The sequence below is a fragment of the Macrobrachium nipponense genome, chromosome 21 (genome assembly GCF_015104395.2).
Source record: "Macrobrachium nipponense isolate FS-2020 chromosome 21, ASM1510439v2, whole genome shotgun sequence".
Classification (NCBI taxonomy): domain Eukaryota; kingdom Metazoa; phylum Arthropoda; class Malacostraca; order Decapoda; family Palaemonidae; genus Macrobrachium; species Macrobrachium nipponense.
In genome coordinates, this window is record NC_087212.1 from 35,471,504 (window position 1) to 35,490,225 (window position 18,722).

Genomic DNA, 18,722 nt, shown 5'->3' on the forward strand with positions numbered 1-18,722 from the left:
ATAGATGTGATTAGAATGATTATGACTGGTGGAAAGAGGAATATCAAACAAATTTGTAATAAAAGAATTTCACATTGGAATCCTCGAGTTTTAAATGTTGAATTTATAGTTAGCAGTGTTGACCTTCCATTTATTTGTGTTCAAATATATTAACACTCACTAAATCTGTTAATCCCTTTGTTTTATCAAATTACTCAGTGCTGGCATTATAAATAACACATTTTTGATTGATATATTTTATTTTGAGAAGTTACATCAGCTTAGATTTATTTTTCAGTTTAAGAAATTTTCACATCCCTGTTCCTGTACTGTATTGCCTGAAGCTGATTGGTCTAATCCATCATCTCCCTTGAACTGAAAGATTAAAAATAGGGTTTAATGATTTGACAGGTGAAGGGAAAAGACAATAGTTTGATATATATTTACCAAGTAATTACACAGCTATTAGTTCCACTTGTACAGCAGCTTAAATTTGCCAGTAACACTTCAAATGGCTGTGTAGGCGACTAGTTCCACCCACTAGCGGGAATATTAAGAACAACTTTAGCATAGAACCTCATTCTGTTCATGCCTAAGTCCATCAGCGGAGAGACGAGGGTGGGCTAATTCAGTAATTAGTTGGTAAGGATATATAAATGTTAACTTTATCATAAAAATTTTTGTGATAGTCATATATGACTAAGTAATTTACCAAGTAATAACATAGCTGATTCCACACTGATAGGAGGTGGGATACGTGGACATAGTCTACTCCAAAACATTTTATAAGTAATGAATTTGAAATAGAAAAACTGCTATCATTGAAAACAATGCTTGTCATTACCTATCAGTTAAGAAAGCTACTGCAGGTGGATACTGCCTCTAGTTGATGCTCATCTTAACTCGTAGTGGCATGGCAGTATAGCCATGGGTCACCTCCTACTTAGTGGGAACTCGGCAGCGAAGGAAGTACTCTGATGCACAGCATCAGAGTACTTCCTTCACTGGGCACAGCACCAAAATAAAAACCAGACAACATTGTCATCTAAGCTGAGTTAAACCACAGCCCATCCACTGAGAGTGGTGGGTGCTTCGGGTACACTGTAGCCCCTGGCACTGCAAAAAAAAACTTTACTTCATATTACAAAGTGAAGAGACAGTAGGAAAATATCATATGATTCCTTCTGTGATACCATGCCAATTACTAGAAAAGGTCTCAAGGCTCTGGAAGATTTAAACACTTTTAACTGCCATTAAAATTGGTGAGAAAAAAAGATAGACTATACGTAATCCCAGTAGATTGAAGGCAGAATGGACACACAGGGCATAAAATGTATGCAAGCTAAAGAGGTAGGGGCTACTTTAATGTCCTTAGCTTCACTTAAAAGTAGGCAAACTGCTCTCCTAATTCTGAGTGTGTGTGAAGTTAAAAGTCTATGAGGGCAATATATTTTAAGTCAGTGAATGAAACATGACAAATTTTCTAAGACAAGTTGTATTTTTCATAGCTACAAACCTTCGGTCTTAACAAGAGGATAATTTCTAGCGCCTAGCTGGATCCAGTTAAAAAACAGATGAAAGCAAGGAATCTTGTGTTATCTTTGACTGCCTGGGCAAGAGTCATGTTAACCTCTCTTGGCCTTAACCCGGTTCATTGCCTGTTTCGCTTGTGTTTAGTGTGTGTGTGTGTTTGGCTGATATGGCTTCTGCTCCTTCTCGGCCTCGTCAACAGGTGTGTGCGCCCTAGGATTCCAGGTTTTCCGTGTTCTCGTTTTTTGGCTTCAGCAGCGACTGACCCCCACATCATGTGCAGTAGGTGCCGTTCTAATTTTTGTACTATAACGAATCCTTCCACGGAATGCAAGGCATGGCCTAAGAGCAATAGAAGTCATTTTTTAGCAAGAGAGAACATCGGAGGGTTTCCACTCTTCCCGATGTTTTGTCCCTTGTAGTGTTCAAACCCCATAGTAGCGTTGTTCCTGTCTCCTTCCTTTTCTTCAATTGATTCATCGCGGGAGGTATCAGGAGGTGACTAGGCTGATGTTTGTAATGTCGCCCTTTGTTTTCGGAAATTAATTTTGTGGGGGTTTCTTTAAGCCCACATCGTGCAGGAAGGTAAAGGAATTGAGGAGAGCGCCCGGCTCAAGGAAACACCATGTTTTTGTTGTGAACTCTAATTTTATTAGAACAACTTAACTCTTAACCCTCTTACGCCGGAGCGGTAAATATAAAAAATGACTCCCGTATGCCGGAGGGGTTTGAGAGTGAGCGCGGAAGCGGAAAAAATATTTTTTTCAAAAAATCACAGCGCGCTTAGTTTTCAAGATTAAGAGTTCATTTTTGGCTCCTTTTTTTGTCATTGCTTGAAATTTAGTATGCAACATCAGAATGAAAAAAAATTATCATTATCATATATAAATAATGCGATATATAATAGCGCAAAAACAAAATTTTATATATAATTGTATTCAAATCGCGCTGTGCGCAAAACGGTTAAAGGTAACAAGTTACTTTTTTTTTCGTTGTAATATGCACTAAATTGCAATCATTTTGGTATAAAACACATTGTAAAACAATAAAAGCAACACAGAGAAAATATTATCACAAAATGATGCATGAATTCGTAGCGCGCGGGAATATTACGATATTGTAAGAGTTTTAGCTTACAAATACAGTTTTCGACCATTTCGGACGAGTTAAAGTTGACCAAATGTCGAATTTTTGTTTAAAATTTTTTTTTATATGAAAATATAAAAAAAAAATGAGAAATGCTACAACCTTCCAATATTTTTTGCTATATTGTGCATGCTTTTGCGCACATTTTCATATATAAAACTCTAAACAAAGCGTAATATGAAAAGGCACAAATATTAGGAGAATGTGACCTACGCGTTTCGGAGATTTTCGGCCGAGAATCGGCTCGCGGACGGAATAAAAATATTTTTTTCAAATATTCACCATAAATCGAGATATTGTTCTAGAGACTTGCAATTTGTTTTAAAGTGAAGATAAATGATTGAATATTACTAGACTGTAAGATTTTTATGTTACAAATGCGTTTTTTGACCATTTCGGTTGAGTCAAAATTGACCGATCGTAGTTTTTTTCCTATTTATCGTACTTTATATGCAAATATTTCAAAAATGAGAAATGCTACAACCTTCAATATTTTTTGTTATATTGTGCATGTATTTGCGCACATTTTCATATATAAAACTCTAAAAAAAAGCGTAATATGAAAAGGCACAAATATTAGGAGAATGTGACCTACGCGTTTCGGAGATTCGCTGCCGAGAATCGGCTCGCGGACGGAAAATTTTTTTTTTTTTTCAAAAATTCACCATAAATCGAGATATTGTTCTAGAGACTTGCAATTTGTTTTAAAGTGAAGATAAATGATTGAATATTACTAGACTGTAAGATTTTTATGTTACAAATGCGTTTTTTGACCATTTCGGTTGAGACAAAGTTGACCGATCATAGTTTTTTTCGTACTTATCGTACTTTATATGCAAATATTTCAAAAATGAGAAATGCTACAACCTTCCAATATTTTTTGTTATATTGTGCATGTTTTTGCGCACATTTCCATATATAAAACTCTAAAAAAAGCGTAATATGAAAAGGCACAAATATTAGGAGAATGTGACCTACACGTTTCGGAGATTTTTGGCCGAGAATCGGCACATGGAGGGAAAAAAAATATTTTTTTCAAAAATTCACCATAAATCGAGATATTGTTCTAGAGACTTGCAATTTGTTTTAAAGTGAAGATAAATGATTGAATATTACTAGACTGTAAGATTTTTATGTTACAAATGCGTTTTTTGACCATTTCGGTTGAGTCAAATTTGACCGATCGTAGTTTTTTTCGTACTTATCGTACTTTATATGCAAATATTTCAAAAATGAGAAATGCTACAACCTTCTAATATTTTTTGTTATATTGTGCATGTTTTTGCGCACATTTCCATATATAAAACTCTAAAAAAAGCGTAATATTGAAAAGGCACAAAATATTAGGAGAATGTGACCTACGCATCGGAGATTCGCTGAACGAGAATCGGCGCGTGGAGGGAATAAAGATGTTTTTTTCAAATATTCACCATAAATCGAGATATTGTTCTAGAGACTTGCAATTTGTTTTAAAGTGAAGATAAATGATTGAATATTACTAGACTGTAAGTAATTTGCTTACCCAAAAAAACCAATATTATAATATATATATATATATGTATATTTTTTTTATACGTAAAATATATATATTACATTCTTCGATTCTGGTACCAATACATAAATAAAAGGAATGCAGGTGACACTTCTCTTTTCACATACAATGAAATGTCTTATTATTATTTTATCATGCATAGATACGGATATATAAAAAATTGTAATATATAAAAATAAATATAAAATAAATGCAGAATACTCACTCGTAATCCTGACTCTTCGTTCTATTCTTGTTTTCTCTCCTCCATTGAAGAGTCTTGCATTTTATCCACTCGACATGACGAGGTACAGGTGGAGGAGGGAGACGCGCGCCCATTACTGCTGGACCCGGAACCCGGCGGGCCCCGTGCGCCCTCCGCTGTCGGTTTAGGGGGCGCGCTCCAATACATGACCTTAGTGTGGTATTTTCGGTCACACTCCCTATCCTGCAAAGAGCAACTTTGCAGAGACGACAGAAGAACCGGGTGTCTCTCTTCTGCCATTCATATGGCACACCCGGCACCGTTTCTGCCTCGCCTTGTAAGGCCTTCCAGTATGTGATCCCCTGGCTGCAGCCGACACACAGGGTCCACTACCCGACGAGAAGCGGTGATGGCGGGGCCGGCAGCAAGAGGGGTGTCGTCAGCAGGGGCGGCGGCAGCAGGGGAGTCGTCAGCAGGGGCATCGTCAGCAGGAGGCGGCTGGCAGCAGGGGCGCGTCAGCAGGGGCTCGGAGGCAGGGTCGAGCGAAGTTGGGGCCCGGCCCTCCTATCTGCCCTTTCCGCTAGGGGCAGATCTGCAGCTCGGGGGCAGGGGGTCAGTTATGGAAGGCCACTCATCGGGATCGAAGTTGATGAGGGCATTCCCGGCTTCCTCTAGGAACTGTAAGTGGGTCAAACCTCGGAAGATTGTCACCGCGGTACCCACAGTACAGTATGTAGGCATTTTGGAGGGCCAACTGAAGGATGTATTTGAGGAGCTTCTGTGTCCACCTTCTGGTTCTCCTGGCGAAGGGATAATACTGGATGAGCTGATCAAAGAGATCAACTCCTCCCATGTGCCTGTTGTAGTGCCCAATGACGGTAGGCCGCTCGATACAAAACTCCTCAAACACAACTCGGCCCTGTCGACGTGTCTTCTTCCGCTGTACGATCCCTTCTTGGATGGGTCATGACTCGTCGTAATCATGGGGACGAGTCGGACACCCTTCCAACAGATGACGAAGACAGCGCCCTTCCGCCGCCACTCTGTCTCTCCTCTTGCCAGGTGTTGTGGATGACTAGCGAACCTCTTGAGGACATTCGGGGCCCCATGCATGCAACCAAGCCAAGGGTACCACTGACGTGCACACCAGCTTCATACAGTTCCTGGGCCAGGGATACCAAGTTATAATAATTATCCATAAACAGGTGATATCCCTGGTTACGGAAACGTCCCACAAGATTGAATACAGTGTCACGCAGCGTGGAGAAGACCCCGGAATACACTGAAAAGTCCACAACGTATCCAGTGTTGGCCTCGGTAATAAGAAAGAATTTCACACCATATTTCTTCGACTTCTTGGGGTATCACTTTTATACTAAGACGTCCTTTGTAAGGCATCATCCCCTCATCCAAAGACAGGTTCTTTACAGGAATCACGAGATTTCTACCACCGATCACGGATATAATCCAACACTGGGCGCACTAAAATGAGGCGATCACTGTTATTCCGGGGTATGGCCCTTCGGTTGAAGGCATTGAAGTACCTGTCCAACGCCAGGAAATTATCACGCGACATAACGCCAGGCACATTAGGCATACATAAAAAATAATTCCTCCTCCAATATTGCCTGACGTCGGAAGCAGGTGTCATACCAAAATAAATGTGCAGCCCCAAAAAATGCGCCATGTCAATGAGGTTGCAACCCCGCCAGTAATACGACAAGGTCGTCCTCAGCTCATACCGGCAGTACCGAGCGTAGTCCACCGTCTCGTGTACCAGGTATTCCAGCAATTCCTGCGTCAGGAAAAGCTGGATGAACCCCAAAACAGTCAGGGGTACTGGTACGGTGATCCCAGGGGTTGCCGTGAAGGGGTGCATGTTAGGAGGGTGGGGTCCTCCGTCACCCCTCAGTCACTCTTCGACGACCGACCTTCACCTTGGCTGGCGCGACGAGCCGACCTTCTACGTGCCCGTGTGCGCGCACGGGTGCGGGCACAATATTGCACTCTACCCTCCCCCGTTAGGCCTTCACTTTCTGTATCGTCCTCTGCGATAAAACTTGACCCCGTATCCCCATCCTCCCCCTCCTCAGATTCCCCCTCGTAAGCACTGAACCCACTGAATTCGAGCTCACTTTCGGGATGTGAGCCTCGAACGGACATTGGGGGCATATATTCATCCTCACTTTCATCGGGACTGATGTCCTCATCACTTGATGACCATCCGCCATCAAAATGAGGACTTGCGACATGTTCCCGATCAAGCTCCGATAGATATTCATCTATGTCCCTTGGTTGGAGGCCTCCCAAATGCCTACGAATGCCCCTAAGGACGCCCACATGCTTCCTAGGGGTAACCAAAGGCATACGCTGTGTTCCTGAAACACTTTCAGCCACACGTGGCCGCACAGAACGGCCTTGAGGCGCGGGGTCATGCTGGGTGCTTGGCCCCTCGCCAGCATCCAGGTCCAAAACTCGCCTTACACGATCCCTTCCGACGGGTAAAACGCGCCTTTCGCGGTTCACACATCGTTGAGACATATCTATGAATGTCCTGTAGCAACACAAATGCTCAAAGTCTCGCACAAGTCCAGAAAAACACGCTTTTGACGAAAGATCGCTCTTGGATGATGCGCTACTGATGCTGGCTGGAGCGAGAAGAAGGGATATCGCGCATGCGCACTTGGGTCACGCTTCAAAACAAAACAAGGCCTTGATCCGTGAACTCCCAGCATCCCCCAAGGCGTGTGATTCAAAAGTTTTAGGCTGGTAGGCCTATAAGTATTTTTCCGCGAATTTTAAAAAAAACTTTTGTATGTCGACGTAAAATACGTCCAGTCGGCACCCGAGAGACAAAAAATGTCGACGTAAAATACGTCCAGTCGGCGTAAGAGGGTTAAGTAAACATAATAACAGGTACATTGTGCAAATTTAGTTGCTAAATTCATACTCGTAAATGTGTTGACTTGTAAATATCAAATACTAAATTACTTGTACTTCAACATACACTTCAAGTAAGAAAACAGGAGGAAACACTTAATAAACAAAAAACAGAAAAAACATTGGAACCTGAGTGTATGAAAGAAAATGGCAGTGCTATTTCAGGTACACTATAAGAAAACTTCTCTCAAGCAAGTATGCAGAAAACCACCTTTCTAAATTCAATAAATTTGATTCCTAGGAAGGGGGAGGCTTTTTTCATCATTCCCATTTCTTCCAGAGTTGGAGGCGTCCAAGATGGCAGTGATTGGAAGACGCTCAGGCTAGGGGGTACCCCGTCCTTGGAGAGGTTGCTTGCGCACTTTTTGGAGGCTTGCTAACCCCCTTCCTCAGGCTGGCCAAGCCATCCCCCCCTTCACCCGGCCGCATCTTCGTGGGTAGCCGATGTCAGCCCATCTTGTATTGGTCTGCCAGTGACTGTTGCCGCTTCTTCGAGTCGAAGGGAAGCTGTGGCGTCAGCCCCATTGATGACGTCACGTATGGGATCCGTCGTTGTGTATTCCTCTGCCAGTGGCGTCAGATTCCTCTTCACACCGAGGGGAAGCCGTGACGTCACTCCCATCGATGACGTCACTCCCAGTCATCATCTGAGCACTGCCTCTCTCAGTCGTGACGTCATCTCTGCTGACCAGTTCGCTACATCTCCCTTCCATGTCATCGGAGCCTTCTCTTGCAGAACAGTCTGAGGTTATGCCAGGCAGTGCCTAAGAGGTTGGACTCTATTTTGGATGTTAAGTTGGCTACCTTGTCGGTTGAGAGGATTAGAAGGAAACTCGTTGCTTCGTCCCCGCCTCCTGCGAAGAGATCGCTTAAGGAACCAGTATTGTCTTCCTCTCCCTCTTCCGCCTCTCACCACGTCGGCATATCAAGCGTTTAAAGGCTATGGACTTTGCTCTTTCTTTGCCTACAAGGGAGGAACTACTCGGAAGTGTTTTCGAGTGTTGGTGTTTCGGAGAGTGTTAGTATATCTTCGAGAAGGAGTGTTCTAAAAATGGGCCATAGAAGTCTCGCAAGAAAGAGGTAGAGACTGCAAAAAATGACCCACTTATCTGGTAGGCAGTGCTAGAAGAAAAAAAAATGCAGTCACAATAGTTTTTGCAATATGTCTAGGAGAAAAAAAAAAAAAAAAAAAAAACTGTACTGACAGGCTTCCTGAAGCTTCAAAGGTTCCTTGAGGTGGCAAATAGGATCATAGTCAGTCTGCCCCATGGACTCAATAGTTCCCATCAGACCAGGGGATGAAAGCTCTACCATGTGGAAAGAACCTGTTCTCAGTTCGTCTGCAAGAACTTTAGATGATAAATTGAAATTGAAACCGATCTGTTAACAATAGTAGAGGGTCTCTTGCTTGGAGAGAAAATGAGAGGAAACAAGCCTTTCTTCTCTTATGTATAGTATATACGCAAGGACTGTGGTCTTGTCTAGAGAGAACTACCACAGTCCAGGTGTAAATTAAGGTCAAGACGCACCCAAGAGAAATGCTTACAGCTCTCCAACATGTGAGACTGTGCCATCATCTGGGGAGCACAACCCAGAAACTTCCTGATTCTCCTGTGGGCTCTTCAGCCAATGCTTACAGCTCTCCAACATGTGAGATGGTTCCATCATCCAAGGAGCACGACCCGGAAACTTCCTGGGTCTCTTGTAGGCTCCTCAACCAAGATCTGAGGTGTCAAGTAGAAGACTACGTCTGGGCCTAGAGGATTGAAAGCTTGACTTAATCCAGGGTTGTGGGAAAAGACAACTGTGTCCAACTGATTCCCTCTCCCAGTTGTGTAATCAAATAATTCAGTTAAGATGTCAAATGAGGAGCGAGGACTCGCATGAAAACCTACAGTGCTGCAGAGAGGTCAAAGCATAGGTCCCAAAACTGAAAAAACCTGTCTTGGAAGATGGGCCTTGCAGTTTGTCCATTCTGCAGACAACCAAAAGGTCTTGCAAAACATGTCAACTCTGCATACTCTTGGTAGCCATGTGAACATGTATATCTTGTAGACCCAATGACACCTCGTACTGACCAAAGACTGTACGGAACTGTACATAGAATTAATAAACAGGAGTACAGTGGTACCTCGAGATACGAAATTAATCCATTCCGAGGTGGCCTTCGTATCATGAGCTTTTCGTATCTTGGACCGCATTTTACATGTACAATGGCTAATCCGTTCCAAGCCCTCCAAAAACACCCCAGTAAATTTCATAATAAAGCTAAATTCACCTATAAACAATGAAATACTACTACATTCAATACCTAACTTAATACGTACTGCTAATTACCTGAAAATAAAGTGTATTAGTGTACATGGTATACAAGAAATACTGTACGTATGTAGTAAAATGTGGAAGCTTACCTTTCGAGTGAGGCTATCTCCGAAAGTGGCGACAGAGGAGGAGGACAAACGGCAGATACGTACATACACTTAACTTTACGAAACACATAAAAAAATGTAAGGAAAACATGCATAAACTAAACTTTACGAAACACATTAACATACATAAACTAAAATTTACGAAACACATTAACAAAACTGTAACACTTAACTTTACAAAAAACTAAAATTAAAATTTTTTTTTCTTTTTTTTATTTTTACATTTTTTTTTACTTTTTTATACTTAACGTAGTTTTTTTTTTTTTTTTTTTTTTTTTTTTTTTTTTTTTTTTTTTTTTTTTATATACAAAATTTCAACTTCATCACCACTTTCAGCTTTCTGTTTTTTAGTATCACTTGGTTCTTCCTTTTTGCTTACTCCTGCTAGTACTAAAGGCCTCTTCAAAAAATAACTATCCAAGGAAGATTGCTTCTGCCTACTTTTCACAATGTTCCTGAAACAACCCAAGCAAGCGTCATTGAACTGCGCAAGCATACGACCTGTGTAAGCCTTTTCGGGGTGTCTTTTTTTTTCTACAAATGATTGCACTTTATGAAAAGCAGTTAGAACATCCTTAATTTCTGCCGTTGTCAAAGGGTCGTCGTCCTCCTCGCCGCTGCTAAAGAACTCCTCTTGAACGACGTTATGTTGCATGGCCTCCAACTCCTTCAGGTCATCCGTCGTAAGCTCCTCTTGGTGCTCCTCGAGAAGGTCGATGTCGTCCTCGTCGACGACCAGCCCCATGGACTTGCTGAGTGCAACGATCTCATCAAGATCTGGTTGCAAAACAGTTTCAGGATCGTCAACTGTTTCTGAATCTGCAGCACCAGCTTTGCCCACGTCGAATCCCTCAAAGTCTCAGGCGGGTACGGCATCAGGCCAGAGTTTCCTCCACAAGGAATTAAAGGTTCGCCTTGAAACCTCCTGCTTGGTCGATGAGTCGGATGCATATCACAACATCGAAATGCTCCTTCCAAAATTCACGCAAGGTGAGGTTTGTGGTATCAGTGATGTCGAAACATCTCTTGAAAAGATGTTTCGTATACAGCTTCTTAAAAAGTTCGATATCACTTGCTGGTCCATGGGCTGGAGGAGAGGGGTGGTGTTAGGCGGAAGATAAAGAACCTTGATAAAGGAATACTCCGCTAGGATATCTTCCTCGAGGGCAGGAGGGTGAGCAGGGGCATTGTCTAACACCAGCAGGCATTTCAGAGGGAGGCGCTTCTCTTCCAAGAATTTCTTCACTGTCGGGCCAAAACACAGATTTACCCACTCCGTGAACAAAAGCCTCAATACCCAGGCTTTCGCATTAGCCCTCCACATCACTGAAAGCTTCTCCTTAAGCACTTTGTGGGCCTTAAAGGCTCGAGGAGTCTTGGAATGATAGACCAGTAGGGGTGCTTCCCACTTGCAATCCCCACCACTGGTGCGTTCGAACAAAGTGCGAGCGTAAGCCTGTCTTTCATAGGCTTATGCCCGGGTAGCTTCTCTTCCTCCGTGATGTACGTCCGACGAGGCATTTTTTTCCAAAAAAGGCCAGTCTCATCACAATTGAAGACTTGCTGAGAACTGTAGCCTTCCTTGGTCATCATCTCGTCGAACGTCTTTTTATCTTTTTAAAGGCTTCGGCTGCTTTCGTGTCCGAGCTGGCAGCCTCCCCATGCTGCACCACCAAATGGATGCCAGTCCATTTATGTAATTCTTGAACCACCCATGCGAAGCCTTGAAGTCTGGAGTTGGCGTTGATGTCCCTTCTTCTCCGTCGTCTTGGGCCTGGGCACTCAAATCGCCGAAAATAGCGCTGGCCTTGTGGGAGATTGCCGTTTCTGTTATCGTATCACCAGCGATTTCTTTGTCTTTTATCCAGACAAGAAGAAGCCTTTCCATCTCGTTGTGCACGTGGGTCCTCTTGCTGGACAAAATAGTGACGCCCTTGGAAGGTGTAGCTGCTTTGATGGCATCCTGCTTAAGGATGGTGCCTATTGTCGACGGATTTCGGTCGTATTCCTTGGCGATCACACTCAATCGCATACCAGCTTCATACTTCTTGATAATCTCCATCTTCGTTTCCAAAGAGAGCATCCTCTACTTTCTGTGAATTTCAAGTTTCTTGGAACCCATGACTACGTATATACTGTACGTTATTTACGTATAAGTATGGAGTAAAGTTCTCACACAACATGATAAAGTATACTAAAACGAAATCACTAACAAATTTACGTTAACAAACGAAATCGTTAAACGAACAAATACCGTGTGCGTACGATACAGATGATGCCGTGCAGTGGCCAAAAAAGCACGCCGCTACGTAGTACTGTAGATGCATGATGGGAGGGATGCTGACCAATGAGAAGGATCTCATGGATGAGACTAGCATCAGGAACCAATGGGAAAGCAGGAGGATGGTGGCGAGTCTACTCAGTTGGCAGCGGGCGAGTTTCAAAATTGTTATCGGTGGTCCGGGCGAATCTCGGACTTTACAGCAACAACCTTTCGTACGTAGAGCCGTAAAATTTTTCATATTAGCTTTCGTATCTCAAGTTTTTCGTAAGCTGAGCCTTTCGTATCTCGAGGTACCACTACATATAAAAAAAACTTAAAAGGCTTCATAAGAGCCAAAAAATCCTGCGGTACAGTATAGTCATCTGCAGGCCAGCCACAATCCTCTAAACAGAGGCAAACAATAGCTTGTGACTGGACGCTGGTTGAAGAGCACAACAGCTTGCTCTTTCCAAATCAACGTCGAGCAGAAAATTCTGAAACCTGACCAACTATACTATTCTTGTCCACACTGGGCAACAATCTGAGGCAATGACTCTCAGAAAGTTCTAGGGTCTCCAACTTCTTCCATGGTTCCTGTTCCAATCAAGGCAATCCTAAAACTAGACAAAATCTTTGAAAAGGAGGATAGTTCTGTTGAAGTACTTGAGGGAGTAACGCTAAGACACATGACTTTCTCTCTTCTCGATAAATCACTCCTCAAAAAGTCCTTGTACCCAAAGGAAGGGCCGTGATACTAAAGATTACTATAAAGACATCTTGACCTCTTAAGTGAAGGTGGAACCGACTACTTGTTAGTTCCCGATGGAACACCTGGCTTCACCTGACGCCCAAGAAAAGCGTTCCAAGAAAAAACAGGGGCCGAGGGTTAAGGTGCCAATCAAAAATTGTGGAATGCTTCACGATTTGAGTGTCATTCTTGTGCAGGGGCCATGCTAATCTTAAATTTGTGTCGTTCCAATTTAGAATGCGTATTACTGAAGCAAGTACTTCGATCACTAGTCGCTCAGACACTGATGCTTGGAGGGGGCCCATTGAGTCCTCCATGGACCACTGGACAAGCACTTGACACAAATTAAGAGGCATCAGCTTAGCAGGTTGAAACCCGGTGCTCGGAAAGACCACCTTTGTCGAGTGATGCTTACACTACACATTAAAACACTTCACCTTCATCAAAACAGTTTGGATGGCTGTCTAACACTACATCTCCATTGAGATGCCTTTCCAGTGGCTGTCTGTCAATACATGGACCACAGGCTCAACTGAGGGGCAACTACCTGGGGGCAAACCCCCTTGGACTCCCTTGGGCCATCAGTATGTCTTTCCAGGTTTAGAGAACTATGACAAGGACTTTAGGTCTAGGATATCTGCTTGGCCGGATAGCCACCTCCTCCAAGACTCTTTTGCTGTGGCTGTCTGTCAGTACCTTGGGCCTCCCTTGGACATTCAGTATGACTTCTTCCAGGTTTAGGGAAGTATGACAGTTACTTAGGTCTCAGAGAACAGGCCGGCCAGATAATCCCCTCCTCTACTGCACAATACCTTACTTTGCAAGGTTAATTTTGTTAATCCAGACACAAGACTAGCAATGGCATGGGAAGACGTGAGGAAGCCAGGCGTGGAAGCAAGTGGATAAAAATATAGGGTTAGTAGTAGGAGGGAAAAAGGGGTATGTCAGCTTGCACGCCTTTTAGCTACCAGAGCACATGGCGTCAGATGGTAGCTGGTGCCAGTGTGCGGTCAGCTCTGTGCATGAATGGTTGTCTGCTACAGATGCTGCCCGTGGGAGCTCGGGCATTTTTTTTTTTTCCTTTTGGCTGCTCAAAGCTCTGAGTTGGCACCAGTTGACGCCATCAAGTGCTCTTAGCAAGACCTGGTCTGAGGCTGAAGTGGGTGCTTCTGGGTGCTAAGTGTGGTATCTAGATGCATGTCATCCATGCACAGGAGACGAGGATCTTCTCAGAAATGTTCAAACTTAGTAAATGTACTGCCAAAGCGAGCACTGTGTATACACGATGTACTACTGAAGCAAATTACGAGACATATTCTCGGCCAACAATAATGTCTTCTTCCATTAATTACCCTTCTCTCATTACTCCTTTCTGTCCTTACACTTTTCAGCCCTGCAAAGGAAAGTGTGAGGGTCAGGGTAAAATGATTTACTGGCAGCAATAAGTAGACTAGGTTCAATAAACAAACATAAATTGCAAACCTTTGGCCTAAAGGAATGATGAAAAACTCAAGAATTACTTTTGAGGCAATAATTTACTGATGGCTTGCAAGTAGCCAAAGCAAGGTAAAAGTTTTGGCCCAAAGGAATGACATAAGGTGCAAGAATTACTTTTGATGGCATAACTAAGTCAGTGGCATGCAGTAGCCTTGGCAAAAAAGGCAAAAGTTTTGCTTAGCTTTTAATAGCCTAATAGAATGATAAAATATTTAAGAATTACTTTTAAGGCAATTACTATTGGTGGCTCTGATTGCCTATGCCCAGAAAACACCATTAAACAATTTAATTTTAATTTAAAGGCAAAACTATTTACTGATGGCTTGCAAGAAATCTAGGCCCAGTAACCAAAACACTGCAAAAGTTTCAGCCTAAAAGAATGGCGTAACATGAGAATTACTTTTGGGGCAGAACTATAATCGGAAGCTTGCAAGTAGCCGAAGTATATACAAGATTTGACCTAATGGATTTACTTCCAAGGCAAAATACTGTTGATACTTGATAAAAAAACCAAGGAAAACACCAAACATCCTGAGATTTCATGACGGTCACTAAATACACTTTCAGTGGATGCGTGCATCACTGATATCCAGTTATATGTAATCAGAAAATAATGATTAAGCCGCCAGTACTTGGTGTTTACATCGAGCCAAGTAGGAACAGACTGAGGTTATCTGCAAAGTCAACCCTAATAATCCCGCTAGTGGGCGGAACTAGTCACCAACACAAGACCTTTGAAGTGTTATCTGTGATTTTTTAATTCAAGCTGCCATACAAGTGGAGTAATAGCTATGTAATTACTTGGCAAGTTACTTATATTAACTAGAAGAAAACTATCATTTACCCGATGCTTGTTGATGTACATTAATATGGATGTATTTCACTCAACAAACTACAGTGACTCACCTAGTCTTGAAATGATGGAAGGACTAACAATGCTGCTTGCCTTCTTAAATTACTGTTCTGCATGTAAGTAGTGGCCTATGCTTGCACTTGTGAGACAAACAAGCCACTTACATAAGTGTCTGAATCCCTCTCCAATGCAGCTGTGATTAAAGATAAACAAGCCATTTACATGCAAAATAAGATAAAGCATGATCAATAAGTTTGTATGACAAAATTAGTTTTGCTATAAAAACTTCAATTTTCTTTGTATTTCCTCAGGCAATTGGGAGAACATCTGCTGTGAAAAGCAAAAATTGCTACAACCTACAAATGTAATGTGTGCAACTGAGCAGTTAGCAAATGGACTGAAGGAAAATATCACCAGAAGATACTCCAGTTTGAACTTCACTACTTTACTGAAAATCACTCATCGTTTATATATGTGGAGACATATTTATTTTGATAATCTTGGTGGTTGAAATGTGGAACTTCTCTTAATATTCCAGAAAAATAAAACATAAACATTACCATCAACTGTATTAATCCTATGATATGACAACATGTATTTGGAAAAAGAAAGGGGAACAAAGATTGCATCATGATGCTTAAAGCATGTTTACTATAAAGAATTAATATCTCAAAAAAAATCTGCAGTTTTTTACTCTGATACAATAGCATGGAAGAATATGTCAGAGAACTTCTTTAACTGATGTTACGCACAGGAAAAAATCCTACACTTGAGCACACCCTGCATATTTGCCCTGTAAATTGTTGTACTGTGTAAGGTCAATACAGATAAAAATGACTGCACAAGAAATAAAACAGTACTCAGCTAGTACGATTTGACTTTTCAAGGTTCTTATAAATGGAGCAAAAGCTTGTTTCATGAGATGCACACCTTTGAAACAAACTCTGAATCCAGTAGTATATACCAAAGATTCTTTTTAAAACAAATGTATTTACACTGATAAAAATCCTTGGCAGACTTGGGGCTCACCTAATCTGAGGAGGATCTCCATCCTCTTACAGCACCTTAACTGATATTTTTTGTTCAGTCAAAGTATACTTTGATGATAATTAGTGCTTCACCATATTACACATGCATAAATACATTTTCACAAAATAAAAAATAGGTAATAATTAGGAAATTGATAAGATTGTTGGCAAGTAGGATAAATGGAGATGGGTGCCAAACTAAGGAGCTCCGGCCTTCCACATCATAAAACAATTTTGTATTTTTGCCATTAATATTCAACCTACATCCCACATTATCAACTAACGAATGGCTTGCCTTTCACAAAGCAGCAGATTTACTCTAAAGTCTTTGCTTGAAATTTGTAGAATGTTCCGAAATATTTTTTCATGCAATGGAACTGGGAAAAAATTGAAAAAGATAGAAACAGAACATGTATCCCACACTTTAAAAATATTTAAAAAATATGAAAATAAAACTTAAATCTTACAGTTGCAAGCCATGACTGGATTATAAATAACTGTGTCAATCTAAACAAAGGATTGTTCATCCCATAGTCAGGATATTAATTCCCTACTTCATATAGTAACAGTAAACAACATGCTTTTATATTAGACTGTACTTGAAGTATTCCATAATTGTAATTTTGATGAAACCATTTAAACCATAATGTTTTCCAATCTACATAGTACTTCCATTATATTTAGTGAAGCATTAGTTTTGTGATCTACAGCAATTACTGCCTTCTTAAATTTATGCTAATTTCAATAAAGTATACATTTGTAGCATGAAAAGGGTTAGAAATGCATCAAGACAACAAAATTTTGGTAAATTAGAAAATCGAGGGAACTACAAAAAATATTAATGGTACAATATTTGAACAGATATTGATAAAACTGCCACTGAGTCATGAACTATCAGACTTGCTTTTTAAAAAGAAGAGCATGTTTCATGCACAAATGACCTCATGATGTCCACATAATACTAGGTTCAAAATACAATTAGCTAGAAAACTTTTTCTTATTTGGTGTTTATTATACATATCAGCAAGCTTCACAAGTATTTATCCAGCAATTTCTACATACACTGTCCTTTCTTTTGGAAATTTTATATTTTATAGAAGTACGTTTGGTTCTGTTAAATGAAAAAGAAAGTTTCTTTACACCAAGAAACAAAAATTCAACAGCTACAGTTTCTGAGGTCAACTTTGCAATACAGTTATACGTACTAAATGCCATTTTACCACCTGCCTTTGGCATACTTGTTGTATACAGCCTTGGACTATATAAAATCTCTATACAAACACACACCAAGATTGAATGTCTAACTTCCTTTGAATCTCAAATTACCTATATGCTGTGCAATATGTAATTTCTGAATCTAACTCTGATTCAGAAATTACATATCAACTGGCTCTGCCTTCTCCATTTCCAGCCTAAGTTTAAACAAAACAACCATACTGAAAGTCTTTAAAAGAAAATACCAAATTTCATAATGTAATGCATGTAACTTGTATTTTTCCTAACATACAAATATGAAGTTCTTTACATTATGACAAGTTTGCAAATGGGAACTGGATCAGCTTTTCAAACTTACTGACAATGTAGTTAACTACTGACAGGCAGGGAAAAGCCTTGCCAACCTGACAGTCTACTCCACTTTGCTGTCTGGCCCAGGTGACAGATCAGAGGGGTTGGCTTAGGTGGGCCACTCATGTATAGAACTTCAGGTATGTACTTTATTAAGAAAAATACAAATAGCTTTAAAAATTTGCTATTTGTTCCTACACAAATACAAACCTTTGTTCTTTACATTAGAACACTTATCCACTGGTTAGAGGAAATGTGGGTACTCCCTGCACTGACTGGTAGGTTCACCCAGACTGGGAATGTCATCTTCCTGGTCCATTCAAGAGCAAAGGAAGGATGACCACATACGTCTAGCTTGTTGCCCATACAGGATGTCACAGCTGCCAGACTTCTAGACCGTTAGGTAATAGGTTTATAATATAATTATTTAATCAGGCTGAAAGAACCTTGAGAAAATAAAATGTTCTTGGAGGCAATAAGACAGGCCTAAATCAATAAGGGTCTGATATATTGTATATCCCCTCTCTCACCCTTGCCAAGAGAGAAAGAGAACTTCCCTCCCTTTGCAACCAACAAAAAGACAGATGCTTTGACGAATAGCTAACCTGTACTCTCATCAGTTCAGCTCATCCATGAATTGGCATTCTAAATGTCTTAAAAGAGAGAGAGAGAGAGATGAATTCCTAACCTCTCTCTAACCAGCTGAATACCTTAGACAAGGTATTCAGAAGGTAAGCTAGCTACCCAACCCTTGAGCAGCCACTACCAGTCTGAGAAAAGTGTGTCCAAGGCCATTAAACAATGTTCCACAGGTAAAACAAACCTCTTTGCACTAAATACCTGATGATCCGACAGGTTCCTACTGAGCGTAAAGGATGATTACTAGTCTGAGTTACCTGCTCATCCTTCATACTTGGTGAGTCACAGGTCAGCAATCAACTCGAACAGAGTTAGAAAGCTAGAAAGACCCTTCCTCGACTCTCTTAGCACTAACTGAAGAAACATTG

The 18,722-nt window shown here is 41.2% G+C and overlaps 2 protein-coding genes and 1 non-coding gene across 9 annotated transcripts in view; 1 reads left to right on the top strand and 2 right to left on the bottom strand.

Moving 5' to 3' along the window:
* Positions 1-15,683, top strand: part of LOC135197913 (THAP domain-containing protein 1-like) — a 62,620-nt gene extending 46,937 nt beyond the window's left edge. For all 3 annotated transcript variants that reach the window (XM_064225147.1, XM_064225148.1, XM_064225149.1), the window contains one exon: positions 15,433-15,683. The gene's annotated coding sequence lies outside the window, so the exon portion shown is untranslated. The remainder of the gene's footprint in view (positions 1-15,432) is intronic.
* Positions 1-18,722, bottom strand: part of LOC135197915 (glycoprotein-N-acetylgalactosamine 3-beta-galactosyltransferase 1-like) — a 497,298-nt gene that overhangs the window by 355,887 nt on the left and 122,689 nt on the right. The window lies entirely within an intron of this gene.
* LOC135198210 (U6 spliceosomal RNA) lies at positions 12,925-13,031 on the bottom strand. Its single transcript, XR_010310752.1, has one exon. It is a non-coding gene; the product is annotated as a U6 spliceosomal RNA (small nuclear RNA).